This window comes from Talpa occidentalis, unplaced genomic scaffold (assembly GCF_014898055.3).
Source record: "Talpa occidentalis isolate TD23 unplaced genomic scaffold, MPIMG_talOcc4v2.1 talOcc4.7, whole genome shotgun sequence".
Classification (NCBI taxonomy): Eukaryota; Metazoa; Chordata; class Mammalia; order Eulipotyphla; family Talpidae; genus Talpa; species Talpa occidentalis.
The window spans coordinates 33761044-33780819 of NW_023605083.1; the positions used below are offsets into that span (position 1 = coordinate 33761044).

At 38.4% G+C, this 19776-nt stretch overlaps 1 long non-coding RNA gene across 4 annotated transcripts in view; it reads left to right on the forward strand.

Moving 5' to 3' along the window:
- Positions 1-19776, forward strand: part of LOC119231774 (uncharacterized) — a 187102-nt gene that overhangs the window by 1323 nt on the left and 166003 nt on the right. For all 4 annotated transcript variants that reach the window (XR_008549652.1, XR_008549653.1, XR_005121946.2 and 1 more), the window contains exon 3: positions 745-782. This is a non-coding gene — a long non-coding RNA (uncharacterized LOC119231774). The remainder of the gene's footprint in view (positions 1-744; positions 783-19776) is intronic.

Here is a 19776-nt window from a genome sequence, read left to right on the forward strand (position 1 = left end):
TTAGTTAATCTGAGCAAAATAAATAAATAAATAAATAGGAGGGGAAAAAAGTAAGTATGACTTAGTACTGTGGGCCATAGTACTTACATGCTCGAAGGTGTAAAATGTCCAGATATCCCTTCTTTAGGAAACAGAAGAAAAATGTAATAATAAGTATGTGGTAATGTGATCCCTATCACAAAGAGCTTTAACTCTTTGTTAAAGAGTTAACTTTAACTTGTTAAAGTTAAAAACTTGTTAATCAACCCAAATAAAACACCTTAAATAACTGTACCCTGAAAATGAAAATAGACTTTGTTATTGAAATGTGACTTTAAGGAAGAATCCTAGTCTCCATTACCAACCAGAAGGATACTTCCAAGACCCTATTTGAAAATTTTGAGCTATCCACATGAAATTAAGGTGCGATTATACAAAAAGGCTTTATAACTAGGGAAGGTGATAGTAAAGCAGATGGTTAAAAGCTTGGGCTCTGGGAGTAGAGCTGTGGCAAGTCTGTCTTTTTCAATTACGAGAGTACTTATCTTTTCTTGCCTCAATTTCCTCAGCTATGAAATGGTAAGCAGGATTATTTTTCATGGGGTTAATGTGAGCTCATTTGAGATTAAACAGACTAAGTTTAGAACAGAATAAGAAACAGCACTGATACTGAGTTTTATAATGATATAGGGATAATACACGTAATAATAAATGACTTAAAAACCTTTTAAACCATATTTATATTTATAATTCTAATAAATTTAGTTTCAGAGCCCATAGACCCTTGTTGCTGCATCACAAATGTAAGTTATTGTTGGAAACCTCCCTATCCTTTCTTTATTAATGTATTTAAGGAATATATTATGTGCTGCTTCAGAGTTGCATCTGAGGACTTGTGGATTACCTCTGATTTGCCAAGATGATGATAAATTAGATTTAACTGTGATTGGCCTGTGAAAGATCTGATGTTTGACATGGATGAGGAATATTATTATGTAAACCACAATGTGTTTAATTTCTTTTACATCTCATTATGTGGTTGCCTTTATCATTTTGGTCTTATCAATATGGGCTTTAAGGTACATTGGCTTTTGGTTAGAATATGAATGAGCCAACATTCATTCAATTGGAGGATATTTTAATTGGAATCTTACTTCCTTAATAAAGTTCTGTGAGCTGGTATAAGTGGTCTAGAAAGTTCTAGTAGATCGAGTAGTTCTAGTAGATCCATGTCTGAGCTCACAGTCTGTATATAGTTTTAATGATGCACAGTATTGGCACCATCCCTGTAAAAGAACATCATTAGGATCTAGTATAAATTTGCTTTTAGATCTCCCTGGGCCTAACAATTATATAATAAGTCAATAAGTTTTTCAATGAGAGGATTCACATCCTCCACCAGATACTATCTTTGTTCCTTCCTTGTTGGTATTCTGCAACTCACAAGCTACAGTTATGAGTGATAAGGCCCCAAATAAAGAATCCAGAATGAGGAAATGCATAGCTCCTAGTAATGTCCTAAAAATACAGGAGAATAAGAAGTAGGAAAAAGTAGGAAATCAAGCCTACTGTTTCCTTACATCTTAGCCAAAATCATTAGCTAATTTCTTATAGAGGAAGACAGACCTTAAATACTGTCTTGACAGTTTGGTCATAATTAGACGTGCATGGGTTGGTTTGGTAATGTTCTTCTACCTGCCAGAAGCAATGCAGACCAGATGAGCTGAAGCATTTCAACGATGAGCCCCCTCACTATACACATTCCAAACCTGCGTCAGAATGTCTCCCTGAGCTCATCTGCCCTAGGCTGGCCCTCCATTTACCACTCTCGGTGCTTTTTGAGGTTGCATTTTGTTGTACCTACTCGTATCTGCTTTTGAAGTAAGTTCTTCATCATTTCATGTGTTACTTTTGCCTCTCAACTTTATCACAAGCTATTTGAGAATCAGGTCAGCGTTGCTTATGGTTTTATTGTCCACAGTCATTGTTTTTAGCATATATCAGATGATTGATAAATTCTGGATGACTGATGCTTCAACTGCTTAGGCTTATTATCCTTAGGTAAGGCTCTTGTGGCACAAGTGCTTCTTCTGAAAATGACTTTTGTCTTTGTTTAAGAACTCAGGTTGCTTTGATTTAAAGTAGGTGAGGAGCTGTGGAGGAGCTCGTCTCTCTTTTGTCATCATGGTGGAACCTCATATCTTCCTTCCCCATGCTATTTCTTTTAACCCAATGAGGAAATATAAAGCCACAACTCATGTCACTTTGTTTTCACATGTTTTGACATTTGCCCTTTTCTTCAAGTTTGGTCCTTTTTCTTTCCTGTGAATGGAAGGACTGACTAACCTGTCATCTTCCATAAATAATCTCTATGAGCTTTTTATTGAAGTTCCATTTATGAGCATGGTACTGTCTCAACTTGCAACTTGATATATTCTTTAATTAGGTTTTACAATTTTTTTCAGAAAGATAATTCATATCTTTTTGAGATTGTCTCAAGTTGTATTTTAATTGTGCTGCTATTGAAAATAGTTTCTTTTAAAAATGACATTTAAAATTATTTGTTGTTAGTGTTTTGTCACTCTGCTTTTGTTCATCTTGTACTTGTCAACACTGCTAAATGTTCTTATTGGTTGTAAATAATTTGAAAAAAAAACAAAGCAAGGTAATAAGCCCCAAAGACATTTTACTTTCATATCCTTTGTGAGAATTTTCAGTAGCTGCCCACTTCTATAGTGTCCTGGATCCTTAGCATAATTTGAAATAATCTCCATAATCTCGCTCCAGTTGACTTTTCAAGATTATATTCTTATTGACCTTTCTCTTTGTTCCTTGTAAATCTACCAACGTCCACTGCTCTGTGACCACACACATAGTTCTCTCAATGTGAAATGGATTTATCCCTCTAGTTCTCTGTGAGAGAATCTCATTAACTGCAACCATGGGCCATGGGCTACCTCCTCCAGGAAGGCTTCCTGGATTTCCCTAGTTGTAGTTAGTGTGTCATTCTATTGTGTCCCCTTAACCTCCACTATTAATGTAATAACCAGATTCTTTGTATTTACATTGTACATTTTGAGGGGCAAATAATGTTCATATAATATTGTAGTTAGAGGCTATTAGAGATCGTTGCAGCACACAATGTACGGAATAAAGGAATCAACTTTGGTGTCAAGCCAACTTAGGCTTGAAACTTGGTTCAACCACTTTGTAACCTTGGGTGAATTACTTAATATGTTTGAACCTCAATTTCTTCCTCTTGATAACGGGATTGCTTTGAGGATTAAATGAGATGATCCAAGTAAAATCTTGACCTTTATACCTATCCAGTAGTAATTGCACATTAAAGTTAGCCACTATTATTACATTGTAATGGTTTAGTTGGTGTTTGTTGAACAAATCTATTCCCAATTCCTAGTTTACAGATGAAGAGATTCATCTGTAATAGGTCATACCTTTTGGGGCAGATCTGTAACTAACACCTCTGTGCACTAGCAACCAGGTGAGAATTCTTTCTGCTTTATCAACACAAAATAAGTGTAGTTCTATTTAGTCACTGGGTTGAAAGCTTTCTGCAGGCAGGAACATTGTCTAACTCACTTTTGTCTGTCCCTTGCCTGTAAATAGTGCCTTGCTTATGTTAGATTCTCAATAAATGTTGCATGCAATTTAACTTGAGAAAGTCCCAACAAATTAAGAAAATTCCTTTGATCTGACTTTGCAGAATTTTAGTAATTTCCAAATATGGCATATAATCAAATGATAATTAGAAAGAAAAGCTTAATGTGAACCTTATTGTATATTCAGGTGACAAAAACAATAGGTCACTGAAGAATCAGGATTTCTAAATAGAGGACATTTCATATACTGCCAAACAAAAAGGATAAGAAATTCAGACATATTATTTTAACCAGCTACTGTACCCATGGCATTAATCATGATTTTAAAAATTTATTGTGAAAGATAAAAAAGTATTGCTTTTATGTAAGTAATGGAATTTGATTTGTTGTTTTTAGGAAGGTTAGTTAGTACTCTTTATGAGAGAAAACAACTGAGTCACAGGCAGTAAATCTTCAAAAATGTGAGAAGGGATGGATTGTCATTGTTTTTCATCTCAAAATATGTAGAAAGATATTCATATTTTAGAAGCTTGCCTGAGAAATTACAGAATGTCTATTTTGCTATAATTAATATTTTTCAGTTTTTCACATAAATTATAAATATAGACATGCATAAATAATTTGGTATAGAATAATAAACTAGATGGCTAGAGGAAAGGTAAATTATTACTATCAAATCATAGTATTCTCTCAAAATTTATTTTCCTACTTGGAAATGACTCATTTGCTTGTTCATAATTCATGTTCAGGGGTGCAAAAGAGAAATAGTGCCCCACCATTGCTGATCACACTTCAAGTCTATCACTTGCTTTTACCAAATAGTTGTTTAAGAAAAGATTGAAGATACTACATGGGAATGGCATAGGATTGAATTCTAAAGCACTTTTTCCACTAATGAACTATATACATTTTTAGTCAGGATATTTGCACATTTTTTTTTCTCAACACAGGTAGAAAATAAAAGAAAAACAAATGGTCCCTTTGATGAATAGCTAAGACCTAAAGTGCTTCTAGTTTTGCTACCTCAAGATCCAATTATTTCCCATATTTCTAAACAGTTTTTGCAAACTGCTAATGTATTTAAGTAGAATTAAAAGAAAAAAAGTGCAAATTAAAAAAAAATAACAGAACAAAGGAAAATTGTAGTCTAGATAATTTTAAATGTCTAAATAATGTTGTGGTGGAAAAAATCATAAGAAGTACAGTACAAATTCATACTTGGTCTAGGACAACTTGTATATTGTCCAGCTCAGTTTACTGAGTGCTTGTTAAAATTAATTATCATAGGGGCACATTCACTCTCTAAGTAGAACTGGAAGAAAATATGCTTGGAGTGGAAAAATGCAAATTGGGTTATGAGGTAATTTTAAACTCTAGGGATAGATATATATTTTTTTCATTTCACATTACTTCATGGTGGAAAAGGTTCATTATTATTTATAAAGCAGAACAAGCCCCAAAGCCAATCCATTTCTAGCCTTATTGTCACTTTCTGCATTCCAAACACCACTAAATTCCCAAATGAGTGGACTAATTCTTTCCTTACAGAGCCATAAAACTTGCTTGGGTATTACTAACTTGGGTAACAGCACTTTATTAAAAATAATTTTTATTCTCCAGGAAAAACATTCAAACACCTTATTTCTGTGAGTCCATAACTGGTGGAAGAGAAGTAACCTTACTCTTGTTCATCACTACTTATTTTGATTCTTTGAGCACCTTGGTCCTGCAATAATGGGGTACTGAAATATTTCAGAGTGTGTTTAAAAGATCATGATTACTAATTGTTTTACATGTCAAAGATGCAGTCCTGAAAGTGTTATGTTTTTTAAGTGAATTTGGCCAGCTTAATGACTAAGTAGTATATATAATACATGCTGTAAAATATTATGTGTTTTGCAATCAATCTAAGCATTATTAACTATTTTCGATGTGAACGTCATAAAGATTTCTTTAGAACCAACTAATAATGACAACATTATTATTCACTCCCCTCCCATACTCCTCACCCTATCTCAGTCCTGACTTCAAACTAATGTGCAAGACATCATAGCACGGCTAATTTAACTTGCTTGAGATGAATTTGCCAAGTCTCCTGGGCTTCAAGGCTGGTAGCAGAACAAGAGGGTTGAAAATTTGAGACCTTTTTTTTTAATCCCTGCAGCCTGAAGAACATATACAAAGTCAAACCTTTTTGTGAGTACAGGTCAGGAACAGACACTTCCATTTCCTCTCCTGATTTTGGCCTGCCCATTTAGAGAAGATGTCAAAGAGCATCTTGAGATGATAAGAAATTTCTAGTTGGAAAGGTATAAAATTGAAAAATGAGAATTTCTAAATTATGAGTTTTTAATCCAACTCTTATTTCCATGTACTACTTTTATTTTAAGAAATATTAGGATGGGGCCTCCCTGGTGGCGCAAGGGGTTAAGACACAACCTGTGAAGCTAACTCCAGCCACTGCAGCATGAGTTCGATCCTCCGCCAGGGAGCTACCCACATGGTGCAGCAGACCTCTCCTGTCTCGCCCGCTGCTCCCCTCTGCAGTGTATTTCAGTCAGTCTACCTGTTCTGTTCCCTTCTGTCTCTGGTGAATCCTCTCACCCCCTACACCTCTGGCCTGTACCCCTGTTCTTGTATGCATAAATAAATAAATCTTTTAAAAAAAGAAATACAAAGATGAGTAGGAAAAACTAATTTTGCAATGTTACTCTCTTTTTGATATTAATAATTGAATAGAAATGATGGGATGTGTTCTTATCCCCTCCCCCTCTTTAGAAAAATAAGTATCATCAGGGTGGTTCAGAAAAAAATCTTTTTCTACAGAAAAGTTTATGTAGAAGATTTAGTGAAAAAGATTTAATTTATATGATACAGAAGATCCATTGTCACTTTTACTTCCTTTGAAGCCTTTCTGGATTAATTCAGTCAACAGGACTTTTCACTCTTCTGATTAGAGCGTTTTGCCTCCAGTATTTATTTAGCACCACTGGTTGTTGTCTTTTTATCTATATATGTTCTGTCTCCTCTAAGATCATGTTCTTATCGATCTCGAGGGAGGGATACATCAGATTTAATAATGATTAATTCATTGAAATAGCCTAGAGTTCAAGTGTACTCACAGCCTCTAGTGGCTTCTCTGCATGTGGGAACTGGGGCAATGGTTTATCTCTGGCACACGCCGTCTCCTTGTATTCCTCTGGGGAAATATACTACCACTTACCATTCAGAGAAAAAAAAAAACACAAGAATTTACCAAGAGTTGCTTAATTTTCAATCAGGAGGGACTTGCTGGCTCTTGATGACAGTGTCTCTGAGTATATTTGGGAGTTATTTAAGATTTCTAAGGCTACAGAGACTAATGACCCTTAATTGTGTGGCTAAAAGAAACAGAAATTTATTCTCTCATAGTTCTGGAGGAGGGAAGCTAAAGATCAAGGTGTTGGCAAGGCCACAGTACCTTTGGAGGCTCCAGGGGTAAATTCTTCTCTGCCTTGTCCAGCTTCTGGTAGCTGTTGGCTTTGCTGGGCTTCCTTGCCTTGTGACCACATCATTCCAACCTCTGCCACGCCAGTTTCACATAACTTTCTCTTCTGCCTTTCATAAGGAAGTTTGTCTTTGAATTTACGTTTCGCCTGAGTAATCTATGATGTTTTCATCTCAAGACTATTCACTTAATTATATCTGCAAAGTCCCTTTTCCCAAATAAAGTGACATTCATAGCTTCTAGAATTTGGATGTGGGTATATCTTTTGGGGAGCCATTTTTAAATGGTTAAAAGGTTAAAAAGGTTAAAAATGGTTAAAATGGTTAAAAAGTCTTCTTGGGGAATACTAACCCTTACTTACCGGCATGAGTCTACTCTGGGAGTGTAAAGAGGTACATGGGCTGGTGTGCCTTTGCTCCCATCTGTAATAGACGGTGGTGAAGAACAAATTTGGCATGTGAATCAATTTGATATCCCTACACATGTTGGTGGGTGCTAGACTTTTAAATACATGTTTTCAGTGCTTCCATTTTGATAGTTTCCAAGGAACATAAGTCCTTTTGTGTTTTACTCCTTTCTCATAACTCCAGCCCAAAACCCTCCCCATTCACTGAATCCTCTTATTTTTACGTTCTGTATTGAGTCTCTCAGGAATCTGAGTATTCTGAGTCAGAGGAATTCAGCTTCTATACCTGTAAACTACCCTGTTGGAACCTGTGTATTGATTGTAGTTATTCCCAGTGTGTGTATCTTCAGGCACTGCCATTTGAAGGACAAATTATGTATATTAGGATAGCAACTCTACAGTTCTATAGAAACTATTTCACATCAATAGAGACATCATTAGACAACTCAAATCAAATTTCTGATTTTCATGCTATTGTTATTCTTTGAGAATAACCAGAAATTTATATAGGGGTATGGCCTGTTCAGATAATGCTAGAGAACAGATAATGACTTGAAAGAACATCAAGATTAATGTTCCTAAGGTCCGCATTTATCCCCTGGTTAGTGTAATATTAAAAATCACTAGTTCGGTTATGTGAAGGAAAAATAAATCTTAGGATTTTTTGAGGGGTTAAATAATATCAGAAATTCCTATGTCTGTTGCATTTATTTTGTAAACTTTTTTTTCATTGAAGAATGTAGCACACATACAAAAGATTATACTGTTCATAAGGGTCAACTCAGTGAAATATCACAATGTGAAAACACCTGTATAATCACCATCCTAGTCAAGAAAAGGACATTTCCATCCTCCTCTCTAAAAAAGCTACCACTTTCTTTTCTATTTCCACTCCCTCCCTTCTCAACAAAAATAGACACTGTCATGACTGCTAACAGGATTAGTTTTGGCTGCTTTAGAATTTTTTGTTGCATACATTTTAAAGACTTTTTTAATCAGAGCATCTGGAAATGATTCCTTTCATGATATCCCATCTCAGAGGTAGAATAATTACTTCTTGGTAGGTAACTTTTTTGAGAAGATGAATTGCTAACCTCATAAATCATTATCATAAAAACTTATGTGTAATTTACATGAGAAGTCAGCATGAAGAAGTAGCATCATGACCTTGTGATCTAACTCATGCACACAAATGGAATTATTAAAAAACAAAGATAAATGAGCACTGGAATTTTCAATTTACAAATTATCTGCTTCTCCTTGCTTTTGTCTTTCTTGATGATAAGGTGACTCTAAAGCCTGGGACATGGTAACATTCTTTTGATGATTTTTATATCCTTTTCTTTCTACCAGTTTAGTCTTTTGTCAAATGCATTTTCCCTAACAAAGTGTTTTAGTATTTAGTAATTCAAAAAGGAAATGACTTCAAAGCCAAGAATATGCACTTCTAAATATGTATTTCTCAAATTATGACTGACCCTAATTCTCATGAACACATGAACATTATCTTGACTCATTTCCAAAGGGAAATCAGGTGTGGCATGAAATGAGAAAGGAGAAAGAACACATTGAACATACATTCAGGTGTAAGGTACAATCCAGTTTGAGAAAGGTTGAAACTTGGAGGAGGGATAGGGCAGTGCGTCTAAGAATTCAGGAATCATGTTAGTGCCACTTGCTGATGAGATCAGCAAATTGTATTGGTTAGAGATGGTTTGATGTTGGTAGACTTTCCTCGAAAAAAATGGAAAAGTTAAAAAAAATCAGGCAATTTCTCTGGCAATTTATATTGTCCATTAGCTGTCTACTGGATAGGAATGATTTGCCCTTCAGAAGTATTAGGAACATTTATGCATCTTGTCTCTTCAGAGGCTCTACCAAAGCTTCCCTTTCCCTCAAACATTTGTCCATGTTGGTTGTTTACCTTTCCTACCACCTACAGGACCCATCCTTTTGAGGCAGTTCTTTGAGTTCTGTTCATTTATGACATCTGGAAAAGGAAACCAGCTTTTGGATTTCCCCCTTAGTTTTTTGCGTTTATCCATTTGCATGGTTTAATTGTATGTGTTAGCTAATTATCACTTTTGAAAGCACATAAATTCACCTTGAGAGAACGAAATTCAGGAAAGATACCTCTTAATTTCCCAGCTGCAATCTCCAAGGCTTGTGAATGTTTGATTAACACAGTGGGTTTCCCAAGAGTGTAGAAAGGGAAGCCTTACAGACTGAGTAAGTGATTTACCTTGTATTTCTAAGTTTTGAGTACTTTTTCGTGTGTGTGTGAGCTTTAAGGAGTGGTCAGTAAAATTCACATATTTCAAGCGATTTAACTTTCTTTTTTTGTAAGTGGATGTATTTGATGCAATGTCATTTGTCACTTGACATATACTTGTATAATATCTGGGTAATTTATTTTAAGGAAGATTTTTGTACTTCTAGAAATAGAAAACCACTATCACTTCCCATAACTAAAAGATAAATATAAAATAAATGAATATCTTTAAAACTATCTCCACTTTAGGAATTAACTTAGAAGAGTGAATTTGAGATTTGGGCTCAGAATACATCTCAGCTTTGCTACATATGAATTCTCTGCTTTTGGAAAAATCACTTAATTTTTCTGAGTCCCATCTCCTCCTAAAACAACAACAACAAAACACTAAGGGAAATGATAATAATGCCCACTGCAAAGGGTTATCAATGAGGATTAGAAATGACATTTATTTACCTGACATAAGTGTAGAGACTCAGATCAACAATTATTTTTCTCATGATGTCTTTAGTATTTGTGTATTTCTTGTATCATCTTTGCTCTCCTCTGAAACTTTATCTTCTTTCTTCTTCTAAGCCACAAAGAAAAATAGTGGTTCCTTTGCCTTTAAAGCTTAAAGTCAAGCAAGTGTGGCAAAAAGAGTTCATCTCAAGTGCAAATGCCAATTTATGGATAGTGGTTCCAGGATCCCTTTAGGGATCCCTTGTGATAACAATACATGAATGAATAAGATGTCTGGCCCAACCCTGGGAGGAAGGAAAGCTGGCCCTGCATATTTGAAGCATGTAACTCCTGTCTCCCCTTCACCAAGACCTTTTAGTTGGCCAAAATCTACATCTTGGAAGGTACCTCCATTCAGCTTGGACTTCCTCCTCAAAAAAGTCTCCTGAAGTCACCTCTAATAAATCCTATTTCTTAAGTCCCTGTTCCATCCCCAACCAGTCTCTTAAAATAAAACCTGTCTCAGACTCTTCTGATTCTATCACCTCTTTCATCCCCTCAAAGGACCCACCTTCTAGTTCAACCAATTCTTGTTTAAAGAGAGAAGAGCTACCCATGTACTGGAGCACTTGTTCTGTCACTTTCCTCACTCTATTATATGACACAGAAATTTAGCAGGAACAGCCTGAGGAGGCTGGGGTGAAGAAGTGTGAGGCCTATGCTCTGGGAGTGCTGACATTTCCTAGCAGCTTGCTGAATGCTCATTTCCTAGGCTCTGCAAATAGTTTTGGCAATGGGAAATGCTACACTGGCGAGGCAGTGGAAAATCATGGGACATAAAAGACTACTGATGACACTTCCTTTTATCTTTCTCACACTCTGGAATGAACCATAAACAAATCATTAAAATAAGAGTGAAATTCCAGGGCTTAAGGTTCTATCTAGTAGAAAAAGAATGCTGTAGCTAGAAACTTGACAAAGAATACTTAGAGAACTTAACTTTTAAATGATGTTTTGATGCCAACAGATTCTAAAAGCTGACATCAACATTTTTAATATTTGTACATTACTATTTAATACAATAGGTTAAGTGTTGCTTCAGGGAGCTTGGAATTGTTCACTTCTAGGAAGTGAGAGGATGCTCATTATTTCTCTTATTACTTCTCTTTAGAATTTGTATTGCTCTTATCATCTACAAACTGCTTCTTGTTAATTTTATTACTAACAAACCCATAACTGGATTGGCTTTTCTTGAAATAGAGGGTATTGTGAAGTCACTCAGGATATAGATACAGTGCTGATGGGCTCAATTAAAATGAATGGTCGCCCAGGGAAAGGTGCTTTGTGAAGCATTACAATGTGACAAAGATGATTTTAGAAATAATCACTTATTTTATGACCACATTTTACAATCTTGTTCACCCAGATATTTGTGACAATCGCATTCTGGACCAACATAAAGGGCGAGAAAGTGGAAGGCAAACTAGCAAACATTATGATTTAAAAGGAGTTGATGTTTATCGACAAGCACTTTGTCATTTCAAAGGGCTTTCAAGAAAAGGCATCTTCTTTTATAGACAAGTAAAGGGGATTGTTAATTCTGATTGCATCACCTGAAAGCTTTTCCATGCCTTCTACTTACTTTATTTTCCATTCTCTTATTTCCCTTTCTATTAGGTGTCATAGAACCTATGTGTGATAGCATCTAAAAATGTCAAAAAATAAAAGTCACCCCAAACATTGACAAAAGGCTGAGGTTAATTGGAAGTGTGAGAGACTTTACTGTTATTTCTGATTGAATTGGGTGGCTGAGCTTTGTAGGTTTGTGGTATTATTTGGAATCTGAACTTAATGATTATATAAGAACCGGCTAATATGATGAGAGGTTTAAAAATCCACCACTACTGACTTTTTTCCCCCTTAACTTCAACTTTTATCCAAAATCTCCCTTTCTCCAATGTTTCCCAGAGCTGCAATACCTCTGAAGAGTCCCTAAACCTCTGCTTGCTTTAAAGGCTTTCTTACATTTCTTCTGTCTTTGTACTCTGCTTTCCTCAGGCTTTTCTCTGTAATCTTCCCCAAATTCCATTTTCGCTCTTTATTTTTCTTTATTACATTCCCTCCCCACCTTTATTCCATCAACCCATTTCCCAGATCTTACTTTCCTTTTTCTCTCTGGCAATCCAAATTCGGCAAGATTTATTCAAGATCCATTTCTTCCAGGGGATCTAGATTACTCTTTTCTCTCTCTCTTTTATAGTAAAGCTTTTTTCTTTTTTAAGATTTATTTATTTATGCATACAAGAGCTGGGGTATGGGCCAGACGTGTGGGGGGTGAGAGGATTCACCAGAGACAGAGTGGGGAACAGAACAGGAAGATTGACCGAAGTACACTGCTGAGGGGAGCAGCGGGCAAGTCAGGAGAGGTCTGCTGCGCCATGTGGGTTGCTCCCTGGCCGGCCAGGGGATCAAATTTGTGCTGCAGAGGCTGCGGACAGTTTCGTAGGTTGCATCTTAACCCCTTGCGCCACCAGGGAGGCCCTCCATTCTCTATTAAATGATCCTTTTTCTGAGATATTCTTTGGAAAGTATGCTATCTAACAGAAATAAAATACAAATTATATATATAATTTTATATTTTCTAAAACAAGTAAATTACACATTAAGAATCAATTTTGTTTAATATTTCCAAAATCATTTCATTTCTACATATAATCAACTTAAGATTGTTATTAAAATATTTTCTTTTTTTTTCAGTCTTAGAAATCTGGTTTATATATTATACTTACAGCATGTCCCAGTTTGGGTTAGCCTCATATTTAGTGCAACTTGTGACTACTGTATTAAGTGGTGCAGGTTCCGAGCCTGTTCCACTTCCTCTAGCTTTCGAATAGACACTTTGTTATTTCATAGCTTTTCACCTATACCAAATTGGAAGCAACATCTTGGAGTTGGAGGTCACATTTTATACTTCCTCTGTCTTCACATTGTTTCCTGAGTGTACAGTAAGCTGTTAGCAATTGCTTATTGATGGATTGGTAGTAGTATTCTTATCTGTGATGCCTGTTTAAGTAAGTGTAATATTATTTTAAGCATACTTACTCCCACTGCAGTTTCCTCATGTTAACATTTCCTTCCTCTTCCCCATACCTGCATTATAATTTGATTACCATGTTACCTCTGTTTTGTTTGCTTTTAACCTTTGGAGGTATGTTGCATGGGCTTATAAGAAATAGATATGCTTTATTTGCAGTTCTATTGCACTAGAGAGCAGCATTTTCACAGAATACTCATCATTCAGACAACTCAGGCAAAATAGGATTTATAGCTGAAATCAATGGAATAATTACCTTCATTGCTCTTTTTTACTTTCCTAACAGATACTGGTCTCTAGGTCATAGAGGCTAAAGCAGAGGCTCTAGTTTGCTTGCATAATAGCAAAGACACAGTTTTCTTTTCTTTTCTTTTTTTTAAAAGATTTAATTATTTATGCATACAAGAACTGGGGTATAGGACATAGGTGCAGGTGGGTGAGAGGATTCACCAGAGACAGAATGGGGAGCAGAACAGGCAGACTGACTGAAAAACACTGCTGAAGGGCGCAGCAGGCGAGTCAGGAGAGTATGTTGCACCATATGGGTAGCTCCCTGGTGAGCTGGGGATCGAACTCATGCTGCAGAGGCTGTGGATAGCTTCACAGTGCTGTGCTTAACCCCTTGCACCACCAGGGAGGCCCCCAGACAGTTTTCTAAGCTGAAACCAAATCATCAGGATAGAGATAGCTTATAAAATTTCCACGTGGAGTGTCTTTGCACTATCATAGTAGACCTCATGAGCAAACCTCACTCTCCCAAGTTGAAAATATTTATGAGCAAATAATCATCATTGAAACTAAATAATGACAGGCATGTTCAAGGAATACTGTGGAGATTTGATCCCTTTATGAATCTTGTGATGGATAAATGAGTGGAGATGACAACTACTAGGTTATAAAATGAGGAAATGAAATATTAGAAGCCTGGGAATGAGGAGCAACAGTGACTGTGTTCATCAGAGAAATTAGTTGCCTCCACATGTCCGTTCTCCACAGCATCTTCTTATTATGATATAAAAATTGGGTAATATACTTCTTCTTATTGACATTTTTTGTTAAGTAAGCCTTTGTAATAGTAGAAATATAACATTCAAGATAGGAAGGCTGTGGGGAAGGGAAGAAAACCCGGGAGAGTACAGAGACCTACCTAATGTAGAGTGTATAAGAAAAGGATAACAAATTCTGCCATGGGTGCTCAAGTTAGGATACAAGAGTAAAATACAAACCTTCCCTATTCCACAAATTTATGAAGGATGCATTGATTTAGTCTTTTCATTACTTTGATTCAAAGTACAAGTCTCAAAGACAGAATGCTGGAATTATAATTCCAGAAGTGTGCTAATAGACAATAAGTCAAAGTTCATGATTTTCACATCACTTAAAATTGCCAGATTAAGGCTACAAACATTATCTCCATACAGTCTAAGGTTTAATATATCTTGCAATTTTTTTTTTTTTTTATTAACAATCCATCCATTGAAGGGGCTACCTGGTGGCGCAAGGGGTTAAGTGCAGTACTATGAAGCAATCCTCAGCCTCAGCAGCACGAGTTCGATCCCTGGCCGGCCAGGGAGCCACCCAGATGGTGCAGCAGACCTCTCCTATCTCACCCGCTGCTCCCCTCAGCAGTGTATTTCAGTCATTCTGCCTGTTCTGTTCCCCACTCTGTCTCTGGTGAATCCTCTCACCTCTCACACCTCTGGCCTGTATTCCAGTTCTTGTATGCATAAATGGGTAAATCTTAAAAACAAAACAAAAGCAAAAACAAAAAAAACAGAATTGGGCCTCCCCTGGTGGTGCAGCAGTTGAGTGCTGGGCTGTGAAGCTGTCCGCAGCCTCTGCAGCGCCAGTTCAATCCCCAGCCACCGGCAAGGATCCCACATGGCGTGACAGACCTCTCCTCCCGTGCCCGCTGCTCCCCTCAGCAGTGTATTTCATCAGTCTGCCAGTTCTGTTTCCCCCTCTGGCTCTGGTGAATTCTCTCACCCTCCCCCGCTTCTGACTGTACCCAGTGCTTGTATAAATAAATAAATAAATCTTTAAAAAAACCAAACAAATCAAAAAACAGAATTGCTTAACTTGGCTTAACTTTGTATTTAACAAAATCTCCATATTTTAATCTTCTCTTGCCTTTATGTATTAGTAGAATCTAGACAACAAGGTCTTAATAGCAGCTTCAATTCAATGAAAGCCAAAATACAATTAAGACCTACATTGCTTCAAATGAGGAGCTTGGGAGTTTACTGTGACTAAAGTCTGAAAATTCTGTCAAGCTTCTGACACTGATGTTTTTGCTTTCATAACCTATGCATGTTGCACATGCCCTGGCCAATTCTAGCCCTGAGCTCAGGCCTTGGCGTGTGCATACTGACTTCTGTGGAACATAGCCCTGTTTCAGCACTCACATCCCATTAGCTAGCTGATGCCTGGCATTCTAAAGCAAAGGCAGCTCTCCTTTCATTTACTTAGTTGTCAATGGAAATGCCCGTAACTGAAAGATTTTGCTTCTAAATAATTTATGCTGCCAGTGTTTAACATAGTATAGTGTATGGAATGAGGCAGCCTGTGATGCTTATTTTTTCCTGTTATGTTTACTTTTACTACTTGCAGTATAACTTTATTTTTTAAAGATTTATTTATTTATGCATACAAGAACTGAGGTACAGGCCAGTGTGTGTGGGGGGGATTCACCAGAGACAGAGTGGGGAGCGGAATGGGCGGAAATACACTGCTGAGAGGAGCAGCGGGTGACACAGGAGAGGTCTGCTGTGCCATGTGGGTCACTTGGCCCAGGATAGAACTTGCTTCATAGTGCTGAACCCCTTGAACCACCAGGGAGGCCCTGAAGTATAATTTTATTTTAAGATTTATTCATGCATACAAGAGCTGGAGTACGGGCCAGAGGTGTGGGGGTGAGAGGAGCCACCAGAGACAGAGTGGGGAACAGAACAGGCAGACTGACTGAAATACACTGCTGAAGGGAGCAGCAGGTGATCCAGGAGAGGTCTGCTGTGCCATGTGGGTTTCTCCCTGGCTGGCCAGGGGATCGAACTTGTGCTGCAGATGTTGCAGACAGCCACATAGGTTGCGTCTCAACCCCTTGCGCCACCAGGGAGGCCCCCGAAGTATAATTTTAAATCTCTTAAAGCAATAGTAAAAAATTAGCACTTGTATTTTATATGTCTTTGATCTTTAAATTTCATATTCTAAAAATTTGTTTTATTGTATTTTACAAAATACTGGTTTTCAATGTGTCCTTTGTCATAAATAGTTTGAGAAACATTAATTTTATTCCTTAGCATATAGAGTGGACAAGAGATTTTTTTCCCCCTGAGTAGATTTTGATAGAGGATAGGAGAAAGGAGACACAGAGCCTGGACACTAGAGGGGATAAAGTGGGGGGGCATAATTGTTTCAGTGAAAAACATGGTTGCTCTTATTATTTTGCCTGAGGTTCTCTCCTGCCTCTTCATAAATCAACCTCTGTGCAAACTTTTATTGAATGTAGAATGTACTCTATGATCAAGACATTGTCCTTGGTGCTGAAAGGAATGGGGTGCCCTTATTTTCCTCTTATTGAAGCACTGGTTCCTAAATGGCTACTGTACATCAGAATCACATGGGAAACTTTTAAAAAAGTATAATTTCCTAAGCTCCTGAAAAGCTAATGCATCAACAACATCTCTGTGCAAGGCATTTTAGAAGCTATATTTTCAAAAAAGTTTTGGGTGATTTTGATGTCCAGTTTGGGTTAGGTAACATTAGTTAAACAGTTTTTTTCCTCCAAGGTAGTAGGAATTAAGACCATTGAAGAGACACAGTTTAAGCAAGTACAAGCTTATCTCAGTAGAGCCTATGAAAGGGTCCACAATGGGTGTTCTGCTCATAATTTGCCATACTAAAGAGTACGTAGTAAGAAGGGTCATTTGATTTTGTATTATAAATTATATCACCAGTAATTCTAATGGTAGGTGTATTAATCACCTTCTCTGTGAATCCAAGCACTGCTTTATTCCAAATATTTTGAGGTCAAATTCTTTTCTGATTTACCTAGAATATCTTTGATAAAGAAAAATTCCTTAATATTCAAAAGAATAAGCAATATTCTTAGAGAAATCAGGGAGTCTTGCCTCCTAAAATCTGTCTGAACCATATAGAATTAAAATTTCCAAGGCTGGCAGACCGGGCGTGCAGGGGAGCGCGTCGCCGGCACCGGCATTTTGCAGCAGGGACCCTTCTTGCTGGAGACAGTGTGAACCCAGCAGAAGGCTCACCGAGGAGACAGAGGTTAAGCTGGGAGGCTTGCCCACACCGGGCACCTTCTAGCCTGCAGTTCCAGCCCAGAGGGGAGCAGCACCCACCGCTGGGGCAGACCGGGCGTGCAGGGGAGCTCATTCCCGCATCGCCATTTTGCAGCAGGGACCTTTCTTGCTGGAGACTGTGTGAACCCAGCAGAAGGCTCACCAAGGAGACAGAGGTAAGCTGGGAGGCTTGCCCATGCTGGGCGCCTTCTAGCCTGCAGTTCCAGCCCAGAGGGGAGCAGCACCCACCGCTGGGGCAGACTGGGCGTGCAGGGGAGCGCGTCGCCGGCACCAGCATTTTGCAGCAGGGACCCTTCTTGCTGGAGACAGTGTGAACCCAGCAGAAGGCTCACCGAGGAGACAGAGGTTAAGCTGGGAGGCTTGCCCACACCGGGCACCTTCTAGCCTGCAGTTCCAGCCCAGAGGGGAGCAGCACCCACCGCTGGGGCAGACCGGGCGTGCAGGGGAGCTCGTTCCCGCATCGCCATTTTGCAGCAGGGACCTTTCTTGCTGGAGACTGTGTGAACCCAGCAGAAGGCTCACCAAGGAGACAGAGGTAAGCTGGGAGGCTTGCCCATGCTGGGCGCCTTCTAGCCTGCAGTTCCAGCCCAGAGGGGAACAGCACCCACCGCTGGGGCAGACCAGGCGTGCAGGGGAGCGCGTCGCTGGCACCGGCATTTTGCAGCAGGGACCCTTCTTGCTGGAGACTGTGTGAACCCAGCAGAAGGCTCACCGAGGAGACAGAGGTTAAGCTGGGAGGTTTGCCCACACCGGGCACCTTCTAGCCTGCAGTTCCAGCCCAGAGGGGAGCAGCACCCACCGCTGGGGCAGACCGGGCGTGCAGGGGAGCGCGTCCCCGGCTCTGGCATTTTGCAGCAGGGACCCTTCTTGCTGGAGACTGTGTGAACCCAGCAGAAGGCTCACCGAGGAGACAGAGCAGGGACCTGTCTTTGCTGGAGACTTGTGAACCCAGCAGAAGTTCCCCAGAGGAGCCAGTGGTGAGCTGGGAAGGTCGCCCAAGATGCCGGCCAGTACCAGCAACACAGTGTCACAAGGAATACGGCAAATTAGAAAACAGGCAGTAGGGAGTAGAAAAACAACATGCAACCCAGCAACTCCTCAGCAAAATAGCACACCACAAAAAGAAAACCATCTACCAGATTGCAACGACAGTAACTTGGAAGAACTTCTGAGCCTTCCAGATAGAGAATTTAAAATTGCTGTGATTAAAAAACTGACAGAAGTCATAAAGGAAAACAATGATAAGGGGAAAAAAAAAGAATGAAATTGAGTCCCTAAAGAGGGAAGTAAAAGAAATGCAGGAGATCAAAGAATTAATGGAGACGCTAAAGAACTCTGGGAAAAGCAGTGAAAGCAGAATAGATGAAATGGAAGAACGAATAAGTACTCTTGAAGACACAGAAATAAAAAGAACTAAAACAGAAAAGGAAGGAGAAGTACGAAGGAAAAAGACCGAAGAAAGACTTCGGGAACTATCTGACTCCATGAGGAAAGGAAATATAAGAGTTATAGGAATCCCAGAAGGAGAGGAGAGAGATGTAGGAACAGAGAAAATATTCATGGATATAATTGAAGAGAACTTCCCAAACGCTAAGAAGGATCTGAAAATTGATATACAAGAAGCAAGAAGAACACCAAACTTCCATGACGAAAGGAAAAATACAGCAAGACACATAATAGTAAAGCTCCCAAGAATCCAAGACAAAGAAAAAATAATGAAACTAACAAGAGGGAAGAAACAGATAACATTCAAAGGGAAACCAATCAGACTGACATCAGACTTCTCTGAAGAAACACTATGGGCAAGGAGAGAGTGGAGGGACATAGTCAACAGACTCCAAAAAAACAGATGCCAACCAAGAATACTCTATCCCGCAAAGCTCTCCTTCCTCTTTGAAGAAAGAATATGGACCTTCCCAGACAAACAGAAACTCCGGAATTTCATTGCGACTAAACCCCCACTCCAAAAAATACTACAAGGAGTCCTAAAGCCAGAACCTCAGAGGGACGAATAACAACAAAAGAAGGCCAAAGAAAGTTATTAAAAGAATAAATAAATAAAATCAAAGGAAAGACAAACACAATGGCAAATACAGATGCTAACATATCAATACTAACTCTAAATGTAAATGGACTAAACTCTCCAATAAAAAGA